This window comes from Corythoichthys intestinalis, chromosome 2 (genome assembly GCF_030265065.1).
Source record: "Corythoichthys intestinalis isolate RoL2023-P3 chromosome 2, ASM3026506v1, whole genome shotgun sequence".
Lineage (NCBI taxonomy): Eukaryota > Metazoa > Chordata > Actinopteri > Syngnathiformes > Syngnathidae > Corythoichthys > Corythoichthys intestinalis.
The window spans coordinates 21782023-21809561 of NC_080396.1; positions in this window are offsets into that span (position 1 = coordinate 21782023).

A 27539-nucleotide genomic window follows, 5' to 3' on the forward strand; every position below is an offset into this window, starting at 1 on the left:
CTTTCCAGGGTACCCATGTCCTCTTCTACAAGATCGATGGTACCTATCTCACTCTTCGTGACACGAGGAGACCTGTGCTCTAATGTGCTGCTAATTTAGTGAACCAAGTGTGGACTTGAAAAAAAAAAAAAACTCAATGTGTGACAAAAACGCGAGGACGTTGACCCGCTATCAGGGCCGGCCCAGCCTATACGCAGACTATGCAGCTGCTTAGGGCCCCTGACCACAAGGGGGCCCCCAATCTGGCAATTGTTTAATTTCTATTCTATTTTGTTTAATACAGTTTGCTTTATTTGACTTTTGTGAGTTTTGATACTTGATTACAAGCTTAAAAAAATAAAAGTTCCTCCTTAACTTCTTTCTTTCCTCCTTTAGAAAAAGGTTTGGCGCTAAGTACTGACAATCATTTGGAGTGAGAAGTTTGAAGTATGCAGTGCAACAAAATTTGATTAATACGCAAAATATGGACGTATGGGTTGGATTGCATGTATGGGTTTCACAGTACACTGTGACGAAATGGTGGGCGAAAAATAGGGCCCCTTTGCATTATTTTGCTTAGGGCCCCCAAATGGCCTGGGCCGGCCCTGCCCGCTATAACAACACCGCCGCACCTGTGCACATCATCATACTGCAACACGCAAATTGAAACGTCATCAACAATAGGCGAATAGGAGAGAATTCCACTACTGAAGCATGATGGGAAAGATTATGATCAATAGGCCAACAGGATCTTATGACGCGTCATTTAAAAGCAGGAAGTACATACGTATCTTTTACAGTATTGTATAGTATTTTTGTCTCTCGTAATCTGAAATTTCTAATTAAGAAATAAATTAATTTCTTTAAGTAATATTTTCCCGTTTAGGTGTGTCGCAACCTGAAAATTGCTTTTGTAGAGACCTCCGTAAGTAGAGGTACAACTGTGCATGTTTTTGTACAATGAGACATTACAATCGATATGAAGCCATTATGCATATAAGTACAATATGTTCTGTACAACATAAAAGGGATACATCGCCCTATGGGAGAAATCTCTTGAGATCATCTGACACTCTTAATTAAATTGTTCTTATCTTAGTATGAGCTCACTGTGTTCAAGGTTCATTTCCTCTTCTTTAAAGAGTCAACATAAAGTGTATTTATCTTATTATCCATGATTAAAGGAAGACTTTAATCACTTAATCTACCTTGTGGACTTCGACACAGACATGCATATTTCCGCACAAATAGACTTGAGAGCGTGTGTGTATGTGTGTTACTGACGCAAAAGCAACAGCACCGTACCAAAAACACCCTTTAAGGGAATTCTTTGATTCCAAAGTGGCAGTTGGCACTATTCCTACTACATCTAATTAAATATTGACCACACTTAAACAAAATCATTACTACTAATCATGTTCTTGGTAAGTCTGATTCTCGTAAACAAATATGTCCTTGTCATTTCAGGGAACAGCCATTGGTGAAAACACCTGCAGCAACGTTAAGAATGTAACTCCTCGTACGTATCAAGATTAAATGTATTCATGCAGCCCTGTGGCGTTCATAGTCATTACTGTCTGTGACGCAGACAAATTGTTGTTTTTTTTACCCATAGTGACAGTACTTTTGCAGGATGAAGGTGATGTCAGCATTTTCATTAATGTAATTGACACATCCTTAAGAAGGTGTTGACACTATATGCTCATGACAGCAACTTCAATGATATTAATGTTTAGTTCTCCTACAAATTGATGTTTAATGTTTACATCTTTTTTGTTTTATTTCAAATCATCTGTGATGGTATTTAGCACCCAAAATATGATTGTTGTGTGGATGTTCTGATATTTCTAGACCTTACTGGGTCCATAATGGAAGAGAATCGTCTAAAGGACAGCACTTGAACATTGCGTTCACATTCATATCTGACACTGCCTTAATTAAAGTCTAGCGAATGAGTCGATCAAGTGAAAACCTGCTCAAGCCACTTGGCTGCCTGCAACAAGGGATTACATTTGAGTTTGGAGGGATTAACAAGAGTTTACTGATCGATGGGTCAGATTGCAGAAAAGTACAACTGGAACATGGTTGACATGACAAGAGGAATAAACATTGAAAAGAGAAGGAAAAAACTGTTGATTCAATACCCACCAGGCATTATTAGCCTTCAAATAGAAATAGGGTTTCACTGTACACTGTAATTTAAAAAAAAAAAAAAAAAAAAAAGAGAAGGAAAAAACTGTTGATTCAATACCCACCAGACATTATTAGCCTTCAAATAGAAATAGGGTTTCACTGTACACTGTAATTTAAAAAAAAAAAAAAAAAAAGCATACATATACATTATATATATATATATATATATATATATATATATATATATATATATATATATATATATATATATATATATATATATATTAGGGCTGTCAAAATTATCGCGTTAACGGGCGTTAATTAATTTTTTTAATTAATCACGTTAAAATATTTGACGCAATTAACGCAGATGCCCCGCTCAGAGAGTTTTAAATGACAGTACACATTGAAACGCTCACTTGTTGTGTTTTATGGAGTTTTGCCGCCCTCTGCTGGCGCTTGGGTGCGACTGGTTTTATAGGCATCCATGAGCATTGAGTAAGTAATTATTGACATCAACAATGGCGGGCTACTGGTTTATTTTTTGATTGAAAATTTTACAAATTTTATTAAAACGAAAACATTAAGAGGGGTTTTAATATAAAATTTCTCTAACTTGTACAACATTTTTCTATTAAGAACTACAAGTCTTTCTATCCATGGATCGCTTTAACAGAATGTTATTAATGTTAATGCCATCTTGTTGATTTGTTGTTATAATAAACAAATAATCCTTATGTACCGTATGTTGAATGTATATATCCATCTTGTGTCTTATCTTTCCATTCCAACAATAATTTACAGAAAAATATGGCATATTTTATAGATGGTTTGAATTGCGATTAATTGCGATTAATTACGATTAATTAATTTTTAAGCTGTAATTAACTCGATTAAAAATTTTAATCGTTTGACAGCCCTAATATATATATATATATATATATATATATATATATATATATATATATATATTTTTTTTTTTATATATATAAATGGCGGAAAACACTCAGGTGACTTGAAGTTCCGCTCCAACTTTCGAAATTGTCCGATATGCATGTGTGATACATCATTGGAAAGCTTAAAGTCTCAATTTTCTGGGGGAATTTTAAAAAAATGTTTTTTAAACAGCAAAACTCTGTCTGGAGGTGAGAGCACATGAGAGCAGAATTACAGACGCCATGACTTTAACGAGATATTATCGCGTACTTACCTTGTTTCGATCCAAAAACTCCATGTAGCATGTACCACTGAGTGTCAAGACACAGCTGTGAATGCCCACAGCTGGATATTTTGGGGATTTTATGGGTGAAACATGGTAATATAACAAGGGTCGCGATGCAGAAATTGCAGACATCAAGGAGTGGTCGAGATGTTCTTTTTCAAATATTTACCCTTTTAAACATTTTTCTTTGTTTGGATCGATTATTTATCATCTAACATATCGGAGAAAATGCAACAGCACCAAAAAAATACAATTAAGTGACAGTTATGAGGTAAATATCCGTGAATTTTTTTTACAGACACCATTTTTTCATTGTGACGTCGTTTGTTTAAAAGTTTAAAATTATCGAGTGAAAAAATTTTTAAAGTAGTTTTTTTTTTTTTTTTTTCTTAACAAAATATTAGACATCAATTAATGATTTTAAGCTAAAAATAAAAGACATTTTAAATAATAAATATAATTAATGACCTTCATTTTCTGGCTGGAATGAAACAAAAGCAGTTGCGCAACGTCTGTAAACAGGGATTTCCAGGGTGAAATGCGTCATGAATCTGCTATGGCAGCATACAGAAATATTGTTCTATCAAACACAACGGTTGTTTTGGCTTAAAATACAACAGTTTCGTTTAATGAGGAGTGCAAGAACAGAAACTGCTTTTTCAGTCTTGTCTGTGTTTTCAGCCCTACATCGTAGATTCATGGCACATTAAGCCCCCGAACTATTTTTAATTTGTCTGTTTTACCCTCAAAACACCCGTTTACATAAAACGTGGGTAATTAATTATATTTATTATTAAAAAAAAAATATATATATATATATATATATATATATATATAGGGGTGTCAAACGATTAAAAATTTTAATCGAGTTAATTACAGCTTATAAATTAATTAATCACAATTAATCGCAATTCAAACCATCTATAAAATATGCCATATTTTTCTGTAAATTAATGTTGGAATGGAAAGATAAGACACAAGATGGATATATACATTCAACATACGGTACATAAGTACCGTATTTGTTTATTATAACAATAAATCAACAAGATGGCATTACCATTATTAATATTCTGTTAAAGCGATCCATGGATAGAAAGACTTGTAGTTCTTAAAAGGTAAATGTTAGTACAAGTTATAGAAATGTTATATTAAAGCCCCTCTTAATGTTTTCGTTTTAATAAAATTTGTAAAATTTTCAATCAAAAAATAAAGTAGTTGCCCGCCATTGTTGATTTCAATAATTACTTACACAATCCTCATGGGTGCTGAAGCCTATAAAATCAGTCACACCCAAGCGCCAGCAGAGGGCGACAAAACTCCGTAAAACACAACAAGTACACATTTCACTGTCCTGTCATTTTAATCTGTTTGAGAGGGGCATTTGTGCGTTAATTGCGTCAAATATTTTAACGTGATTAATTAAAGAAATTAATTACCGCCCATTAACGCGATCATTTTGACAGCTCTAATATATATATATACATTCATTTTATTATTATTATTATTATTATTCGGATTATTTATTATTTAAATCGACATAACTAAAATTCTTCTGTTCTCTTAAGTAAATCGTTATTTTGAGCATTCCTAAACCATTTTATGAAGCTAATATTGTGAACTTGATTAGGTGATTTGAATTAACTTGGCATGACCATTTTGTGAACTTAGCCTTTGCCTCATGTCTGATGCCTTCAAATGAATGCGCTTGCAACTGCCAAGTTGTTTAGCTCAGTAGTCTGAGCACTCCGCTGCCACAGTGGCAGCTATAGTTGAATCGAGCAAATTATTGTGGGATTTAATGTACCTTAACTGAAGTCCACTTGACTGATGGTGATTTTACAACATTAACATTTTTAGTTTTCTATTAAAACCTTTAAGTGAAATTGGATGACTTGAAATTTCAAGTTCATCAATTTTTTTTGTATCTCTGGAAAACTTGTAAAACGGAGGTGTCAGAAGAATCCATGACGGCAGATTTCCTTTGAAGTAATCCCTATGTGGCAGCGGTCTCGGAACTTTACTCAGCCACCTTTTGTGTGCCATGGCATCATAGAACAAATCAACACATCTCAATCAGGCCCATGCTAAAAAAAAAACAACAACAAATGAAAACCCAGCAGTAAAATCCATCCTTTCTTTCTACTTAAGCACAACTTTTGATGTGGTAGTCCCGAGTTCAAGTCCCAATTTGGGAATTAGTTTTACTTCATTTCCCCTCAGGAACTAGCTCAGCTCATTCTCTGGTATGTGCCACCAACAGATAGTGTGTGATATGTTCACTACTGCATGCAGAGGACACATTCCGTGAATATTTATGTATGTCATGACTATTACAATGATCGTGCTATAGAGCTCTTCAATATGTTATTTATAGTTAAAACTTCTCATCCTTCTTGTATCGTAGTTTCCATTTCAAACTGTACATAAACTGTTGTACAGTATGTATGGTTGCTGTTGATCCATGTTCATCATACTGCATAAGTGTAGTTACAATGTTTATGTGTTTACATATATACTGTGTGATACATTTCTATTTAGATTAATTATTCATGCATAATTGTCACATATACATAATGCATTGCTGTTGACTCAGTTTACTGCCGTTTGTTCACATCTACTTGTACAACATTGATGTATTCCCATACAGTGACCATTAACATGTCATTGTATGTGTGGTTGGTTGGATGATTCAGAATCATCGTCTTCTAAACCCCATGGTTGGGTCGATCCTAAGGCATGAACATGTCAATGTGTCCTTGAGTAAGACAGCAGATACAAGAGCTTTTGATTTTTCTCTTTTCTTTTGATCATGTCATCAGTAGGAATATGAAGAGATACTGTTTAAGTACTTTGAGTGTCTTGAAGGTAGAAAACCATTATATGTGTAAAAAACCATTTGCATTTGAATATTTATCAACATCTTCATACAGCATACAGTATTTATTACTCATATGGTCTGTGTAGGGTAATTGTGTGCTCACTGCCTGGTGAAATAAAAATAATATGTACAGCACTGTACTGGAGGTTTTAGGTTCTTGATAAAGTCCAGGTGGCACACATACAGTACATGCAGACATGGAGTCCCATCCTCCAATTTCATTGCTTCTAATCTTCACCATTGTCCTGCTGTGAGTGGTGAAGCAGAGCACTGATTGCACTACCCGGCGAGCAACACATGCTGTGACATACCGATGGAGAGCAAAAAATATAGATACATGGTGCCGTTTATGGTCCCGATTCGAGCAATCATTGCTGCCTCTTCAACAAATCAGAGATAAATACGTGACCATAATATTCACAACTTTTTTGCAAGTGACAAGGAAATTCAATCAGAGGAAGTATTGAAGGTCAAAACCCTTCCATGATTGCATCTTTTAGGATATGACTGATCTAGATTATTCATATTGGTGTGCTTAGTGGAGTGTAAATGGGGTGTGCTTACCACCAGATGTTACTTTTAATAGCTAGCCAAGAGAGCCTACTAAAAGTCATACTTTTCATTCAAAATGCATCATAATTATGTATATCCAGAGAGAATTATGACACCGTTGGAGACATCTCTGGAGTTTATGGCAATCCTTTTTCAGCGTGACATTATTAACTTTTGAAAAATTTCTGGTTGCCAATTTATACTATATATTATATGGATTTGTCTATGATTATGTCACAATGCTTGGTAGCGTGACTAATTTCACAGTTTTTGGCAAAAAATGTATGGTTATTGGGTCCCGACAAGATTACGCTTTTCCGCGCTGGCACACACAGTAAAGAAAAGCTGCAATTGAAATATTGTAGCTTTCGAATTAAGACAACCTTTTTGTGACATTCTGAAATCATTGACCTTCAAATACAATCTGTAGAGATTGCAGCCTTTCAATTGGAACATGACTAATGACTACATACGCGTAGCAGAACTTTTGTCTGAGAACTTTGTCTCACAATATTTTAGCCTTATTGGAGGAATATTTCGATCTGATACAAAACACAGATACTGTAATATGAAATATGTACATCTTAAAGGACTGTTTTACTGTTAAAATACTTGTATTTGACAGTTTGTCAGTCTGCCGAAGGACGACTCGTCACTTTATATTGAGGCCGTGACACCTCTACATAGCATCTAGATTGATTTGAGAATAAGACATGCTTGAGTAAATGTAACTCCCACTCCGTGTTCTGTCCTTCATCAATTTGCATGATTTTAAAGACGGAAGTAAGGCACTTTCTTTCCCTGAAAGGCTTTTAAAATCCTAAGAGTTAATGTGTTCATGTTTGATCAAATCAAATCAAATTGATTGCATTAAAGTTGGTCTTTATCAAATGATCTCAACTTTTCATCTCTTCAACGTGATTGGCTGACAACCAGTTTTGGGTGGAACACCATTCCTTCCCATAGTCAGCAGGGATAGGTGTAGAGAAATACCACAAACCTAGTAAGGACAAGTGGTAGAGATTATATGTGGATATCATATCTCTGTTTTTATAGAGTTTGAAAAATTATCATTTGGTCTGTTTTAGCCCCAAAACAAACATTACAGAAATAACAATACCATTATTTGCATTTCTACAGCAAATGCACAGCTTCGGTGGAATAGAAAATGGAGTGGACTTATAATTTGCTTTTATCTCCACCATTAAAGTGCCCGTAAGGCTTTACATATCTTCACACTCACCCATTTACACACACATTCATAAAGTAGTTGGCAGTGCTGTTTCCTAGGCCACTAGGAGGAATTTAATCTGCATTCACACCTCAGGTCAATTCTGTTTACTTTGCTCATATGTGACACATATCTGATATTTTCATGCAGTATGAACAGTCCGTTTTTTTAAATTTATTTTTTAATCTGACCTGGCCCTCTTTCATAAGTGGATATAAATCGGATACGTAACTGATGCCTCTGCACTATGAACATATCCGATATATACATTATCAAAAATTGAAATACAGTGGGACAAATAAGTATTTAGTCAACCACTAATTGTGCAAGTTCTCCCACTTGAACATTTTAGAGAGGCCTGTAATTGTCAACATGGGTAAACCTCAACCAAGAGAGACAGAATGTGGGGAAAAAACAGAAAATCACATTGTTTGATTTTTAAAGAATTGATTTCTAAATTAGAGTAGAAAATAAGTATTTGGTCACCTACAAACAAGCAAGATTTCTAGCTGTCAAAGAGGTCTAACTTCTTCTAACGAGGTCTAACGAGGCTCCACTCGTTACCTGCAATAATGGCACCTGTTTTAACTCATTATCAGTATAAAAGACACCTGTTCACAATCTCAGTCAGTCACTCCAATAAACTGTGGGAGCAATTATTAGAAAATGGAAGACATACAAGACCACTGATAAGCTCCCTCGATCTGTGGCTCGATGCAAGATCTCACCCCGTGGCATCAAAATGATAACAAGAACGGTGAGCAAAAATCCCAGAACCACGCGGGGGGTGCTCGTGAATGACCTACAGAGAGCTGGGACCACAGTAACAAAGGCTACTATCAGTAACACAATGCGCCACCATGGACTTAAATCCTGCACTGCCAGACGTGTCCCCCTGCTGAAGAAAGTACACGTTCAGGCCCGTCTGCGGTTCGCTAGAGAGCATTTGGATGATCCAGAATCTGGATGATTGGATGATCTGTCTCTCATGGTTGAGGTTTACCCGTGTTGACGATTACAGGCCTCTCTAATATTTTCAAGTGGAAGAACTTGCACAATTAGTGGTTGACTAAATACTAATTTGGCCCACTGTACATCACCACTGTTCAACAAAACAAACAACAGATGTGAATGAGCCACAGCAGACAAAGGTGCAAAAAATACCTTTCTTTTTTTGATACCACATGTGAAGCTACAAGGTTAAAAAATGTTGGTTCCAGTATTATAAAATGATCAAAACTGCCACAGTTGCATGACAGCGGAAACCTCTCGAATGGACCATTTTTACTTTTCCTGAATACTACAGAAACACATTTTGCCAAAATGAAAGGTCAAAGCTGGAAAATTAAGGTCTGAATATATATGTCTGCAATGCTGCCACGCCAGACACCATTAATTATATAGTCAAACATCTGAGACCAACAAACACTTTAGCAATTATGACACATTCAAATAATTACACTGCAAATAGAAGTTTTACACGTGTAATTTATGCATGCGTGTTTGCTAATGCTTGCGTTTAATGAGGTCATAAATCAATAGTGTTGTTTTGTAGAGGAGGTCAAGTACATCCACCAGCTACGTGGCTGCATTATTATAGCCTGCTGACATGGTAAGTATCATTGACAATTAGATGAAAAAAGAGCATGTAAGTAGAAGGCTGTAGAAGGATCCTCCATAAAATCTATGCATTGGTACATTTGGAATCTCCAGGGAATAAAAACTAAATGGAAAAGACAATTACAGTACATGATCACATTGATATGCATTGTCCTTTATATTATTAACATTTTATTAGCATAGTAAAGTCTTTGACAAAAGTCTTGTCGCTTATCCATTTTGTAGAAACAATTGCTAATAAGCTGACTATTAATTATTCAATTGGTTTCAGAAATGGCTCATATGAAAGCTAAGAGCCTCCCAAATAATGTTGAATGTACAAAAATATATTTGTTTCACTGAAAAAAGATTTATAATTTAATTATAATTTACTGACGAGATAAAGGTCAAATTGCCAAGACAGAAGTTTTGTCGCCTACAGAAAGTAGAAAATTGAACAAAAAATGTACTTCAAATACAAAAATATGTTACATAACATAAGAGAATTAAGTAGTGGTGCTGTGAGATCCAAATTTAATATTTTGTAAGACTTCCATGGGCTTGAAGGACTGCATCCATGCGGCTAAGCAAGGATTCATACAATTTATTGATGAAGTCATCAGGAACATCATAGAAAGCAGTCTTGCATGCCTCCCAGAGTTCATCAACATTCCCGAGTTTCGTCTTTCATGCTTCCTCTTTCATCCTACCCCAAACATGCTCAATGATGTTCATGTCTGGTGACTGGGCTGGCCAGTCCTGGAGGATCTTGATCTTTTTTGCCTTGAGGAACTTTGACGTCGAGATTGACGTATGCGATGGAGCACTGTCCTGCTACATAATTTGTCCCTTTTTATGGTCAGGAATGTAAGAGGCTTTGATTTGTTGATATTTCAGACTATTTATGTTGCCTTCCACCCAGCAGATCTCTCGCACACCCCCATACTGGGTGTGCGACCCCAAACAATGACTTTGCCACCACCATACTTCACTGTTTTCTGAGTGAATCCCGGATCCATGCGGGCTCCAGTAGGTCTCCTGTGATATTTGCGACCACTGTCGTGTAATTAAATGGAAGATTCATCTGAAAAATCCACCTTTTGCCACTTTTCCAGCATCCATCCTTTTGACAGGCTGTGGGCCTTGGCAAATGCCACACGGTTTTTTAATTTTCTGCACCCTGAGAGATCTGCAGGGTGGAAGGCAACATTAATAGTTTGAAAAACTACAAATTGAAGAGGCAATTACAGTACATGATCACATTGATATGCATTTTCCTTTATATTATTAACATTTTGTTAGCATAGTAACTGTCATATGGATATACTTCAAATTAGAGCTGGGCGGTATACCAAAAATTTACCGTTACCGAAATTCTTCACGATGGGCGACGTAATTTTGACCATGTCGGTAAATTTGGTAATTTAATAAAACAAGAAAATATAGTTTTTCTGCCCGCTTTGACTATGTGTGTTGTCAGGCTATGCTCCTGAGCTCGTGACGTGGCTTTCAGAAACTACAAATAGAAGCACGTTGCCATCCAATACGCTAACGCTACCTCGAATGTGATGGAGGCCCATAAAATTGAAACGGCTACCAGTAGCCAGGCCACAATATGACAACGGTGCAAAAAACAAAAACAAAACAAAAAAAAAACATCAGTTGTATGGAAGTATTTTGGATACCAAAAAGACGACATGGATCAAAAGCACACGCAGTTCAAACCGTTGCCACGAGCCAGGGCGACACTTCGAACCTGTTCCACCCCCGAGAGCACAACCACAATACAGAGTTCGAAGCAGTTAAACTGGCGAAGAAGCAGGGCGACAATGTGAGAAACGTTATTACCCGTGCCGCTTCCAAACAGCTGCAGCCCAGCATAGTGCTGGCTTTCGTATGGGCTACAACTTACGAGCATACTACTAAAAGGTGGAGAAATAACCAATGCCATGGCATTCCACATTGTCGGAGACATGGCACCGATAGCAATAGTGGAACAACTGGGGTTAAAACGCTTGATGCGCGTAACAGACACGCGCTACAACATCCCATCTAGAAAGTAATTTTCCAAAACCGTCATTCCAAAGATGTACACTACGGAGAGGGAGAAATTTTGGGCTGAACTCCGATATGTTAAATACTTCGCAGGTACATCAGATTTGTGGTCCAGTAGAACGACAGAGCCCTACAATAGTTTGACGGTCTATTTTATAAATGACAAGTGGGAGCTTCGCACCTGGGTGCTGGAAACGGACTATTTCCCTGACGACCACACGGTTGAAATGATGGCTCAAGCCCTCAAACTAATGCTCTCTGCGTGGGACCTGAAGCAGGAGAACCTGGTCGCCATCACCACCGACAACGGCTCTAACTTTGTCAAAGCAGCTGAACTAAATTAGTTGATGCGTGAGCAGTGCTTTGGGCACAGACTGCACCTGTCAATCGGTAAGTCACCCTATTTTGTATCTCTGTGTGTTTCCCTGACTTTCCTAATGGCTTCTCTGATAATAAAATTTACAAATAATCAATCTAGTGTGCTGGTGTTTCTCTGTAAGAACTTCAATTGATGTAAACACTACTGTATTGAGTAACCTGATATGTGGTCCTCTGTTTGAAGAGCACGGTTAGAGCACCTCTTGCTATCGAATGTTACAATGACATTTTTGCACAATTTTTGCAATATTTACAATGTTTGTAAAATAATTATCAATCATTTTTCTACCTTTCACATTGCAGTGTTGTTAATTGTGTGTGTTTTGTTGTTCTGGCCAGATTATCACTTATTTATTACCGTATTGGCCCAAATATAAGACAGTGTTTTTTGCATTGAAATAAGACTGAAAAAGAGGGGGTTGTCTTATAGTCGCGGTCTAGGCATTATACCCATTTACGACGCTAGAGGGCGCCAGATATCATTGAAGCAATGTTCTGTCATGACAAATTTCAGCTACTCTCCCCATTCACGACACTAGATGGCGCCAGATATCATTGAAGCGATGTTCTGTCATGACAGATCTCAGCTACTCTCAAGTCTGACCAGTTTGCATTGTTTTATTGCAATGTTTTTCCTTATTCGGATTTGTTTCAAGACTACAGTTACAGATAGACTACACTTCGATGGTTGATGCAGTTATTGCAATTTTGTTGTTTTATCACAATAGATTGGTTTATTTACATTTCAAAAACCAGAAGCCATTCATTTACGAATGTGATTGCACTTTAGTTTACATATTTAAATGTTCAGATATTAAGATTTGAATGAGGCAAAATAAGATGCTTTTTCTCTCAAATATATTGTTATAATCATTTGTTTCAGATGTACTGTAATAATTTTCTGTATAAAAATGAATTTGGTGTTCAAAAAGTCTTTTTTCGAACTTGAGTCTTGAAAAAGAGGGGGTCGTCTTATAATCAGGGCCGTCTTATATTCGGGCCAATACGGTATTTGTTGTTTACAAGTGACATTACCTCGAAAAAGGCTAAGTGCTTATATAGGCCTGATAGGCCTTTGCAGTTGGCAACCGATGCACTATTTGCACCAAATATTTTGGTTTTTTTCTCCAGTTTTGTTTAGTGACATTTTTCAGCCTGTCATGATGCGCTGCTGGTTAGATTTTGTTTGTTTCAGGGCCAGCTGTGGGAGCATTCGTGACGTCACACCGGCAGCGAGTTCCAGCTAATCAACACTAATATATAAACGGTGGCGAACCAACACAACGGCGCCGAGAGATTAGTTTGCTGGTCGCCATTCGCACATACTGCTTTCGAGCCGCTCTGTATTTGTCATCTAGGTCGTCAGACGTCTTAGCTTTGTCATCCTCTACCTTGTGCAGGTATCGAGTGTATTTTTGTTTGTCTTTTTGGCTATCTGCCCTTTGCTCAGTTTTCGCGTTTTTGATCCCCGTCGACCTGTATGTCACGGAATCCTTTTGTTAGTCCCACTTTTCCGCGTTCGCGAGTTTTGTTTTGATTGTGAATAATAAATCCCCGAACGCTTCCCTTCTGTTGTCTGTGTTTGGGTCCAATCTTGTTCTCCGCATTCGCGGATTGTAACAGAATCTCTCGGCCAAAATGGACCCCTCAGACAGCGAGCCGTTAGTCCAGGAGTTTTCGGAACCGCGGGAGCGCGTCGACCCGCACGATCACATGCTCCATGAAATCATGTTGGCGTTAAATAGACTCACCGTTAACATGTGCGCTCTTGAAGCACGGGTGGACCGGTTTGGTGCTCACCGCCTTGCTTCAGCCACAGCCGCGGCTTCGATGCACGTCCCCCTCGCTGCATCAGCCGACTCGGCTTCCACTCCGTTGCGTGAGCCCGACATTCCGCACCCGCCACGCTACGGCGGGGAACCCGGCTCGTGTGGGCAGTTTTTGCACCAATGTTCTTTAGTTTTCGACCAACAACCCCTCACGTATTCCACTGATCGGTCCCGGGTTGCGTTTGTCATGAGCCTTCTCACGGATAAGGCAGCAGCATGGTCAATGGCGATTAGCAATCGGTACCCGGAAATACGAGTATCTTTTCCGGCTTTCATCGAAGAGATGAGGAGAGTTTTTGATCACCCCATACGGGGTAAAGAGGCCGGCAGTCGTTTGCTCGATTTTTCGCAGGGCACGCAGTCAGTCGCGGACTACTCAGTCTCCTTCCGCATTTTGGCGGCGGAGAGTGGCTTTGATGACGCAGCCTTGCGTAGCATTTTTCGGAGGGGGCTGCACCCATTGGTGAAGGATGAGCTAGCCGCCCGCGACGAAACTAAAGATTTGGAGGAATTAATTTTTTTATCTATTTCTTTGGACAATCGGCTTCATGAGCGCGAGTGAGAGAGAGGAGCTGAGCGGCGCGGTCGGTCGGCGAGTGCGGTCGTCGGGAGAGCTTCGTCAGCTTCTACAGCAGGCTCACCTCGGGCTCCTATTGCCTCGCCTGGCTTGGAGTGGCAGCCGACGACAGACGAGGAGGCGATGCAGCTCGGCGGCAAAAGACTCGATGCAAGGGAGCGCAGCCGGCGCATGGTGGAGCGGCTCTGCCTGTACTGTGGTGAACCAGGTCACCAGGTAGCTTCTTGTCCGGGAAATCCCCGTGCAGCTCGGAGAAGCCATTGGGACCGGCCACCGGCGTCGACCGTCGCCACCGCAAAGGCTAAGTCAAGTAGAGGTACTCCACCGCGACCCTGTGAGTACCCACCCACAGCTGCCAAGACTGTAAACAAACTAGAGAACACTAGACTGCAATTACCTGGCATTATTACAGGCAATGGCAGCAGTTGTAAAGTGACGGTTTTGATCGATTCAGGGGCGGATGACTGTTTTGTGGATTTTTCAGTTACAGAAGCACTTGGCGGAACCCTGATTAAGTTGACGGAGCCCCGGGAAGTACGGGACCTAAATGGGGACCTCATTTCCACAGTCACACACGTAACGGAAAATCTCCAGTTGGTAGTGTCGGGTAACCATTGTGAGCGTAGACCGTTTTTTGTCATGCCAACAAAATTGGCGCCTGTGGTTCTTGGGTTAACATGGCTTAAACTGCACAATCCAGACATAGACTGGGAGACCCCCAGAATCACCAATTGGAGCGTGCACTGTCATTCACATTGTTTGCGCGCTGCCCCGTCCTCCTCTGGTCCCACGGTGCTACGTGTGCCAGAACACATTGATTTGGCTTTGGTGCCCGCTGAATATCACGACCTCAAGTTGGTTTTTAGCAAAGACCTAGCAATGTCACTGCCACCACATCGACCCTACGATTGTTCTATTGATTTGGTTCCGAATTCATTGTTGCCCTCCTCAAAACTGTATCAGGTGTCCAAACCTGAGCAGGGGGCCCTAAACGATTACATATCGTCGTCTCTCGCGGCCGGGCTGATTCGTCCGTCGAAATCTCCTGTCGGGGCGGGATTCTTCTTTATCAGTAAAAAGGATAAAACACTTCGGCCGTGCGTTGATTACAGGGGCCTTAATGACATCACTGTTAAGAACAAGTACCCCCTACCTCTGCTGGACTCTGCTTTCGCACAGTTACAGTCCGCGTGTGTTTTTACCACACTAGACTTGCGCAATGCTTATCACTTGGTAAGGATAAAGGAGGGCGATGAATGGAAGACTGCATTTAATACTCCCAGTGGACACTTTGAATATCTAGTCATGCCATTCGGACTAACTAACGCACCGGCAGTCTTCCAAAATCTTGTAAATGATGTACTCCGGGACATGGTCGGTCGGTTTTGTTTTATTTATTTGGACGACATCCTAATTTTCTCTAGAAGCCTCGACGAGCACAGACAGCATGTTCGGCTGGTCCTGCAAAGACTGCTCGAAAACCGTTTGTATGTCAAAGCGGAGAAGTGCAAGTTCCATGCCCGTTCAGTCCAGTTTCTGGGGTTTGTAGTGGAGAAGGGCCAAATAAGAGCAGATCCAGCTAAGATACAGGCTGTGGTCGAGTGGCCATCTCCAACATCAAGGAAGCACTTGCAAAGGTTCCTCGGGTTTGCGAACTTCTATAGGCGCTTCATTCGCAACTACAGCCAGAAGGCAGAACCTTTGACAAGGCTTACATCCATAAAAGTTCCATTTAGATGGACTCCAGAAGCTGAGGCTGCGTTTGTAGCTCTTAAACGATCATTTACTCATGCCCCTGTACTTACTCACCCTAATACCGATGTGCCATTTATCGTAGAAGTGGATGCGTCGGATTCAGGAGTGGGGGCCATTCTTTCACAGCGTTCCCCAGTCGACCAGAGGGTTCACCCCTGCGCCTTCTTCTCACGTCGCCTCAGTCCTGCAGAACGAAATTATGATGTTGGTAACCGGGAGCTGCTAGCCATCGTTCTGGCGCTCCAGGTATGGAGGCATTGGCTGGAGGGGACGCCAGAGCCATTTGAAATCTTCACGGACCACAAGAACCTGGCCTACATCCGAGCAGCCAAAAGACTGAATTCACGTCAGGCACGCTGGGCTCTCTTCCTCACACGGTTCAACTTCACCATCACCTACCGCCCGGGCTCTCGCAACACCAAGCCGGATGCTTTGTCCAGGGTCTTCAGCTCAGACCTCCACGAGGCTGTTCCGGAGCCCATTGTGCCTGAGGCCCAAGTAGTGGGGGCACTTCAGTGGGAGGTGGAAAAGAAGGTCGCCAGCTCACTGCAAAGCATGAATATTCCAGTGGGGTGCCCCAAGGACAGGTTGTTTGTTCCCCAAGAACACAAAGCTGAGGTGCTGCAATGGGGGCACGCCTCAAAAGTGGCATGCCATCCGGGGGTATCCCGGACACAGTTTTTAATATCCCAGAAGTTCTGGTGGCCTAGAATGAATGACGACATTCGGGAGTTTGTCCAGGCTTGCTCAGTATGTGCCCAGAATAAGTCGTCGCATTGTGCTCCTGCTGGTCTCCTGCGCCCCCTGCCGGTTCCATCACGTCCATGGTCCCACATTGCCGTGGATTTTGTCTCTGGCCTTCCCAGGTCCCAGGGAAATACGGTGGTATTGACTGTTGTTGACAGGTTCTCAAAGATGGCCCACTTCATCCCGCTCCCAAAGCTGCCATCTTCTCTGGAAACTGCCAATTACCTCGTGAGTCATGTGTTTCGCATTCACGGCATACCCTCTGACCTGGTGTCCGACAGGGGCCCTCAATTCGTGTCCCGAGTGTGGAAGGCGTTCTGTAAAGCCATGGGAGCTACAGCTAGCTTGTCATCAGGCTACCACCCTCAGACTAATGGCCAGACGGAGCGGGCCAACCAAGACCTAGCTGCAGCCCTTCGGTGTGTCTGCCACCAGCACCCATCGTCCTGGTCGTCTCATATACCATGGGTGGAATATGCCCATAACACACTTGTCAGCACCGCCACAGGTATGTCACCATTTAAAACGGCATACGGCTTCCAGCCTCCTTTGTTCCCGTCCCAGGAGTCTGGCGTCTCCATACCTTCGGTGCAACAACACCTGCGGCGGGCACATCGGGTCTGGCGGGACGCACGTGCAGCTCTCTCGAGGACGGCAACACGCAACCAACTGTTGGCCGATCGCTTCCGGAGACCGGCTCCTCAGTACCGGCCGGGCCAGAGGGTTTGGCTCTCAACCAAAGACTTGAACATTGCTGGGGGCACTAAGAAGCTGGGTCCCCGTTTCATTGGGCCATATGTGGTGGACAGGGTCGTCAATCCAGTGGCTGTGAGGCTCACGCTCCCTCCTTCCCTCAGGATTCATCCAGTCTTCCACGTCTCCCTGCTGAAGCCAGTCTCCTCCAGCCCGCTGTGTCCCCTGGAGGATCCCCCTCCTCCTCCACGCTTGATCGATGGTGACCCGGTTTACACTGTGAGGTCTATTTTGGACTCGAGGAGAAGGGGCAGGGGGGTTCAGTATCTGGTCGACTGGGAGGGCTATGGTCCTGAAGAACGCCAGTGGGTTCCCCGCTCCTGGATCCTGGATCCCTCTGTCATCCGAGACTTTCACGCGCGCTGTCCCGGGAAGCCAGGTGGGTCGCCAGGGGGCTCCCTTTGAGGGGGGGGTACTGTCATGATGCGCTGCTGGTTAGATTTTGTTTGTTTCAGGGCCAGCTGTGGGAGCATTCGTGACGTCACACCGGCAGCGAGTTCCAGCTAATCAACACTAATATATAAACGGTGGCGAACCAACACAACGGCGCCGAGAGATTAGTTTGCTGGTCGCCATTCGCACATACTGCTTTCGAGCCGCTCTGTATTTGTCATCTAGGTCGTCAGACGTCTTAGCTTTGTCATCCTCTACCTTGTGCAGGTATCGAGTGTATTTTTGTTTGTCTTTTTGGCTATCTGCCCTTTGCTCAGTTTTCGCGTTTTTGATCCCCGTCGACCTGTATGTCACGGAATCCTTTTGTTAGTCCCACTTTTCCGCGTTCGCGAGTTTTGTTTTGATTGTGAATAATAAATCCCCGAACGCTTCCCTTCTGTTGTCTGTGTTTGGGTCCAATCTTGTTCTCCGCATTCGCGGATTGTAACACAGCCATTCTAAATGTTTATACTTTAGTCCTTGTTTGTGTATGTATAATTGTTAAATGTGTTAAATTGAAAGTTTATATATAAATTAACGAGAAACAGTTCATTTGTGTTTCGTGCATTTTTTTAGATTTTCAAATGATGTAGCCCGCTTGGGCGAATTTATCATCATTTATCGTTATCGAGGCAAATCTGCTCAATTTACCGCGATAAGTGCTTAGGGCCGTATCGCCCAGCCCTAGTTCAAATATATGATCACATTTTGTTCAAGCCCTTTTTAGTCAAATGACGGTCTGCATAACAAAAAAATAAAATAAAATCAATTACATTAAAAATCAAGTTGCCTGAGTTTTTTTGTCTTTCTTTCTTTCTTTTGACATAATGTTGTGGTTGTTTTCATCTTGGCACCAAATTGCTAAATATATTGTATATTTAGTGTGTTTTATTGACAAAAGTGACACATTTAAAGAAATGTTAGGTTGTACGTTTGTTTAGCAAAGTTAAATTGCTTTATATATTAAAAAAAAAAAAAAAAAAAAAAAAAAGGTTCCTAATATAGGTGCACGATAATTATCAGTTCAATAATTATTGGTCCGATAATAGGATTTATGACGTCAACCCAATAAATCCGATAACATTATTTATCGGCCCGATAATATATAATATTTTTAGCACGGTGTCGGTGGATTGGGATGTGTGCGTTTGTTTCCACTCCTATTTTGCAAGTATGCAAAGTCTTGTTACTGTTCCAGAGGCCGTACTTTTCCATCACTGAGTGATAAACCTTACTATGGCAATTAGCAAATGTTTGTATTTTACAGTTTATAAGGTCAGTGCTCATTTTTCAGGGGAACACATCGTCAATGATATTGACTGACTGACTATGATTGACTGAAATTCTATTTATTTGAAAAAATAAATCTGGGCACTTTTGGGCAAGTCAAAACGCTTTTCGTCTTTGTTTTGTTCATTATAATAATGTTCATGTCATCATGAGAATTCTGATTAGGTCAAAGGCAACTCTGCTGAATCCACTGTGATGCCCCCAAAAGTGTGATCACATTTGTGTGTGAAATTTGTGGGTTTGTAATGCAGAAAAGGTATGTGTCCAATTTATGATGTTTGGAGTGGTCAGTGGGTGGCGCCGTTGGACTGCTGCTCAGAGCGAGGTGGCGGTGCTGTAGTCCTAATGACGCATGCGCGCAGCCATGTTCCCATTCCTGATGAACAACGGCAAGCTGGCGTGATCGTGCGCATCTTTAATGCATTTTAACCTGTATTTTTCAGGTGAGTAAATGACACCAAACATCTCAGAGTAGTTAATGAGTCTATAATTTACGTTTTGGGCCAAAAATGATTTTGTTCACGTGCGTATTTACTTTATATTGAGCCATTGTCTAAGTGGAATGACGAGCTCAAAATGGCGCTCTCTTTTTCTTTGTGTAACGGTCGGTTGAACTGTGGGCATCGCATCGCCTCTGTATACCAGTACAACGTGTTTTGTTAATAATTACACTGTTTTTGTTATGTATTATATATTTTTGTTAAAATTTGAAACAAAAATACAAAATATGTTCATACCGGTTACTGCATTAGTCTCCCATGTTTGATTGACATGTACCATAAATGCACTTTGATAGTGTTGAATGAGCCAAAACGGATTTTTGGAAAATAGTAGCAGAAGTTAGAGTAACTGATCTTGTGTGTATTAGACTGATTGTATTTAGAAAAGCCAGCAATTGTGTTGGGAAGTATGGACTGTTTAAATTGCTAGTAATAATACAGTAATGTACGTACTGAATAATACAAATGAGACAAAGCAGTATTTATGTTGAATTGTGTAAATAAAGATTCCTGATGAACAACGGCAAGCTGGCGTCATCATGCGCATCTTTAATGCATTTAACCTGTATTTTTCAGGATTCATATAATTGTGAATGATGCCATATTCTGGTGCCTGCAACACCACCACTAGTATTTTTGACCTACAGATGTTCAAAAACTCAGGTGAATATAGATTTTAAAATTCCCTATGTATTATCGGTTATTGTATCGGTATCGGCCTTGAGGAGCAGAAAGTTATCGATATCGGTATCGGTTTCAAAAAATGGATATCGTGCATCCCTAGTTCCTAAACACGTAATTTGCTGGTCAAAGTCTGTTGCTCTTTAATGACCAATCTTTCAGCAAGACTCATGTTCAAATTGTACTTTAGAACTAATAATTTGTTTAAGGGTAAATTCCATCTTTCATCCTACATTGTAACTTGGGGTAGCTGCAAAGACATGCCCCTTTCTACTTAGCGCAGAATGGTCTACCACTAAATTCAAGGATTCGAGGGCTTAAATTATCATATCATACATTTTTCTCTGATATTAAACAAAATATGGTACCCGAGTCAAACAAAATACAACACCTGAGGTAGTACGTTCAGAATGAGTTGCCATTGTGTTTATGACGTTAGTGTTAGAAAAATAAGGTGAAAAAAATTATATATATTAAAAATGGATTTGTATTACTTTTCAAAAGATCCCTTCAAATGTTTTATTACTTTTGCTTGGTGGTGGAGGTTTGTTGAGGGGTGGGGGTTAATAAATATTCTAGTAGGTACTTTGAATTATTTTTAAACCCGAGTGTTGTTACACTGGCCAAACAAGTATACGAAGAGAAAAAAAGAACATGTTATTACATTTGGAGAAAGGTCAATGTTTATTGGCTTTCAAGCCACATCAATTGCAGAGAACCCCTTGATGGCTTGCCTTGCTCACCACCCTGCTATTTTATGACAAAGGAGAGGCAGATTACAACAACATTAAGGGATGGTGTTTGTGAGCCCATTCTGGACAAAACTATCCTGTTGGTTTTCATGTCATGTTTGCAGCAAATTCACAGGCAAGCTATTGGTGCATCTCATTGTGTGTAGCTTTGTAGCCATGAGTGGAAATATTTTAATTATGTGCGCTCAACATGTTAAAGGGTATGACAACACCTGGGGAAATGCTAATATTCCATCATTTATCCATAAACGCATGCCTTTTGGATTCATATCATGCCACTTCGTGTAATTACACATATCGCAACACCAAGAAAATGATAGAAATTTGGATCGATTGTCAAGCTAAAAGGACCCGCCCACGAGATCCCGGAAATCTAGCATATTGTGTGCGTGACGTCACTACAAGGAAACAACTGGCTCAGTGCTTAGTACTGAATGGCGGCGATGATAGCGGACAATTTTGTTTCTAGTTGCAGCGACGAATCCGACGTAACGAACATTCCTCTAATGGTGACGAGGAGAGTTATGAACCTTTCTTTGGTGTTTTGGGTTATCAATTTGAGCCCAAACGAAAGCCAATGCAGCCTAATGAAAGGATCATTGAGAGGAGCAATCACACTGATGAAACACCGGCAACATCGTGTAGGAAACACCAAATGGTTTGTTTTGCATTTCATGAAACGGATACACAGTGACCGCAAAATAATGTAATGTATAGAATAATTGTCATTTATTGTGCTATCATAGGTTTTCGCTCTGCCAACAGACACAAATATGAATGGGATTCGAGGATTTGTTCTATATATTTTACGAGCGATAATTTATACATGTGTCCAGTCCTATATCCAATGCGTGATACGTTTTTATTATAAAAGAGTACTGACTCTGGCCATTTCGAGCTTGTCTGCTCCACTCCTTTGGTTAGCCTGGGGTGATCTCATCAGAGCCAGTCGTCCTCTTTCTTGATATCTCGGGACATTTAGGTGGCTGTGCGTATATGGTGGCTGCTTTCATCAGCAATTTCTTAGCAAAACCTGATTTCATTTGTCCATAGTTCGAATAGCTTTCAGGTGTAAAATGCGCACCACACAAAACCGTGCCAAAGGCTGGGTCTGCAAATTAGCCCTCTTAGCACGGACGAACTTTACTCATTGTCTGCATAGTCCAGCTCTTTTTCTCGCGTTCGGGAACTCATGGGTACTACATTGCAACAAATGGCTATTTGTAGACCACATAGCATGACAGGTTTGAACCATTTTAGCGATTTTTTGATAAAACACGAACGCAACTCTCTCGTCGATAAACAACGATTGCACCTGCCTCGACCTTCCGTTTCCTTGTTATGACGTCTCCGCCCCATTCGACTGTTTCCGGAATACTTTCGGAAATGTTCGTAATTTTCTATCTATTTTCGATAATTGCACATGATTGCGATTTATTTTTTGGTTAACTTTATTAATATTTGTTATCTTGCCACATAACGGTTCTATTCATATCTCACAGCCCCTTAGTGTTTTAATACCCTTTAAGATCATCGCCAAATTGTTAGCTTGAATTCTTGATGTTGGTAGTCGGTGTGGTACAAGAATATATACTTAACATTATTTTAGGTTTTTATTGCAATTGCTTGAAAACGGAAAGCAAAAATGCAAGCTTTTAATTGCGGGTTCCTCAGTGGATCAATTTGTGTAAAGGGAAAAAGCAGCGTACTCTCTTGCCCTACGCCTAGGAGCTACTAGCTTGTTAGCCTTGCTGCACTTGTATGAGCATCCACAATAACCTAAGTGTGGGCGAAAAATAAGATAAAATTCAGATGTCATTTGACCGGCTCCCCTGTGTATCAATGAAGAGATTGACAACAAATACAAAAAATTCTTTATTAATACTTTTGTTTCTAGTATATGACTCTGTAATATGTTGATAAATAAACGTCTTTGTACATCTTCAATTTTTTTTATTCTCCTTTTACGTGCATGCAGAAACATGCTTTAATGCCAGGTTAAGCTAAAGGTAGATATAAGAAGCAACATATAGTGTGTCGTTCTTGGACATTTTTGTAGTTAGATTAATATGGGTCCTAGTCGACATTACAATAATATTTGTAATCTAGTGTAATGCAATGTGGTCAGTAATTCTAATTTTTCCCTCCATCCAAACAGAAAATCCTAGCTTTCATTACAATTTCACTGTTGGAAGATTGAAAAGCAATTTAGGTTTTCTGGACAAGCAACCTGAGCGGAGGACTATGATGTCAACGAAGTGTGGCTATCGCCTTGTGAAACTGCACTACCTCTAACTGCATTGCATGAACATTACATACTTTTGAAGCGTGGAGAACGTTGTGTAAACGCAAATCTGTAATCAGTCGTTTTCTGGTGATTCAGTCAGAGCGTCTCCATGTAAACGGGCCTCGAGTCTGGTGGAATTTTTGCTGCTTGCTCAAGCACACTTTGGCATGGAGGAGATACTGACTCCCCAAAACTATAGCTGCCCATGTGATACGAATCGACAAATGGAAAGTAATATTTTTAAAGGATATTCTTTTTATCGAAGTATTTTTCCCAATTGCTAAATAAATAGCATGGTCATGACAAATAACAATCTTGTGCTAAATGGAATATGAAATAATAAAAATGCATTTATTCAGTACAACATGGCAAAATTACTCCATAATGGTCAAAACTGTTGACTTCACCTTTACTGTCGAACCTCCCGAACATTATATTATGCCGCCGTAGTTAGTCAAGTTTTTGACATTTCCCTGCCCCCCGGCTTCGGAGAATGTAAACAAACCAAGAGGTGTGACAGACAGCCGACATGCTAACCTGAACCGATTGACATCTCAAAGTTTATTTTCGCTTTTCCAAGCGAATAATCACACAAAACTAGCCCGGATCATATCACACGGCCGCAGGGTTGTCGATCGTCTTCACCGATTGGCAACCCGCCCAGCGGAGAGCAAGTTACAGCTCGTTCCCCTGCTATTACGGACAGGAGAGCTCGCCGGGGAAGCAGCTGGTGAGTACCGCCGGACAAACCGGCCGACGTCAGAGGAATGCGTAGCTGCCACATGGTCAACACAATATAATGAAAAAATAATGCTTTACTACACGGCGTCGACATAAACAAACAGCGGCGTGCAGTTGTTGAGCAGCTAACATGACAGACAGAATGTGTCTTAGGAGATCTTTTCTACCTTCCCATCCATGATCAAACGTAAGTAAATAGTCCTTTGACAGAACTTGACAGAACACCGGGCACATGAAGAGGGCAATAAACCGAGTATCGTACTCTCCCGGCGGGGGGATGTGCGACAAGCCGCCGGTGTCGTCGGCCGAGTGGAGATGGAGCATGTCAGCCACAAAATGCAAGCCACCTATATATTAAAATGATCCCAGTATTTGACATAATATAAAACACGAAGTTTACTCACTTCCTCGTAAGTCTAATGGTCCCACAGTAGTAGGGCTTGTTTTGGCCAATATCCACCGGTGAATGGGAACCTTTTGAAACCCCAAAAAGGCTCACGCCTCTCCCTGGTGCAGCAAAATTTTTCTGCAGCAGTTAGGCTGGCGTGATGTGAAAAATAAACGAATTAATCCGCAAAATAGGCTGAATCCGTAGTCCTTCTCATACAACTGTATGGCTGGATAGTGAGAGGACTACTTCTACCGTACACATCACAGCGCCCTCTTTCTCAACTCGAGACTGTAGCCGCAAGTCACTCATTTTCATGGCGCGGGATTCAAAAAACTAAATAAATATAGCGATTGCTTCCACACACATCCAAGCGGTGAGGAGCATAAAATACCACGGAAAATATAGGGGGAAAAAAACATGGTTTTTGCTGTCATAGGCACTTTATAGCTGCTATTTGAATTTTTAAGAATTATTTTGAGATCTGTTTGAACTCTAAAATGATCTGTACAGCCTGTATAACAATGTCTTACCTCTGTCATGTACAAAGTAGGTTTGTAAATTTTTAGACATGACAATAAATATTGTGACAATCTATTCTCAGGTTCTTATCTCTTTTCTTGGTCACTACTCATTGACAATTTAGAACGTTCAATCTGATTGGTATCTGATTTTATCTGTGCTTGTGTCTATTTTGCGTTTACTCTTTTATTCTTAGTCTTTTTATCTATTTTATTTATTATTTTTTTTCTTTTTTGGCTATGTGCACTTTGAGATTTGTTTTAACCAACATGCACATGTTTGGAATGTGAGAAGACCCAATTGCTTTAGACTGTGAGGCAGATGTGCTAACCACAGGTTTTACTGTGCCACCCACCATTTGGCTAATTAGGTTTAGTTGGGGGAAAAAATTGCTATGTTCATCTCAATGAAGAGAGGTTTATTGAGGTAGAAATTTGAATTAGTACTGTATTCAACTATTCATTTCCTCTATATTTGAGGGCTCATGATAGTAATGTTCAGTGTTGTGCATGAACGCTTTCAATGAAAGGTCGTTCATTGAACACGTTCATATTTTGGGCGAACGTGAATTGAACGCATCATATTTCTGTCTCATGAACATTACTGTGAACTCGCTCATTATAGCGGTCGTGTGCGGCATTCATAACCTCGTTCATAATTCAAAATTAGAGTATTTTCGACAAAAGGGCAGAAAACACCATAGGCTAAAAACATTACAGAAAACAACCCACATGCCACCAGTAGAAGACCGATTCTAACAAGATGGCATGATACAAGTTGACCAATAGAAGAAAAGTGGACAATGAAAATCGGCGTTTCAATGAGGAATGGAAAAACAAATATGCGTCCATTTTAACAACTGCAAGTACCAAACCTATATGCTTAATATGCTTAAAGACAGTTGCTCTGATTAAAAAGTGAAAATGTGAAACACCATTATGTTAAAGAGGACAGCTCTTTTGAAGATAAGTTTCCTCTTGAATCAGAATTGAGAAGGTAAGAAATTAACAGGTTGAAGCATTAATATCAATAGTCAAGCAAGGTTATTGTTAAATCTATGACACAACAACAAATTGCAATGGAGTGCTCACTTAGAGTGTCATGGGTGTTGGGCAAACATAAGCCGTTCTCTGATGGAGAAAAAAAATAAAAGAGTGTACAACTGAAGTAATGACAGCAATTTTGAAAGGCAAATAAAAGTAGGAAATGACTACAAAAATGAAATTTCACGCTCAGATTTATCAACCAATACGCACTGAAGTACTTACTGCCTGATGACGAGTAAACAGCTTTGTGACCCCCCAAGTGCCATTTCTCTCATTGAGCAGTGTTTTACAGTTAAAGTTACTGTCAATAATTGTTATGTTTGCACCTTAATGACACAGATTGTCATTTATGTTCTGAACAAATTAACATGTTACTGTACTACTTGCAGTTTTCTTTTTTGTCCAGCTGTGTTTTAGTTTCAAAATGTACAGTCAATAGTTATTGTTTGCACCTCAATGACAGAGCCAGTCAATTATTTAGTGTACATGTGCAAACATTGTACTTGCGTGTTTTTTATGTATGTTTTTGTTTTAAGTCAAAAAAATGTTTTGTTTATTTCAGCCTTGAGAAAGGAATTCATAAAATTCATATGGAACAATAGAAAATCTAGATTGAGATTAACACTGCTGTACCTCCCATTTGACCGAGGGGGCTTGAAATGCCCCAACCTGAATTGGTACTATCTAGTAGCCCAACTGAGATCCATTATGTTTTATTTTTTGAACAAAGACCCTCCATGTTGGATCGAAATGGAGTCATGTGGTCTTAAATTGCCGATTTGAAAAAAAGGTTGCTCAAGCAGACCAAAAACCCAATCCTGAAAAACATGATAAAAATATGGCATCAAATAAAAGAATGTTTACAAGAAACCAAATACGTTATCCCGGTTTAGCCCAGTCTGGGGAAATAATTTGTTCGCTCCAGGGAGAGCGGACACTATATTTAAGTTGTGGCACTCAAAGGGACTTAAAACAATTAATGACTTTTATATTTCTGACACCAATGTTATGATGTCCTTTGATCAATTATGATTGAAATTTGGACTAGATAGGAAACATTTTTTTAATACTTGCAACTCAGGAGTTTTATTAAAACAAATCACAGTCTCGATCTCCTTAAACCGCCTTTCTCCCCAAGATTTAATGACTAAAGACATCCTTGGGAGAGGGGCTATCTCGAGGTGGTATACAACTTTAACGTGTAACTCT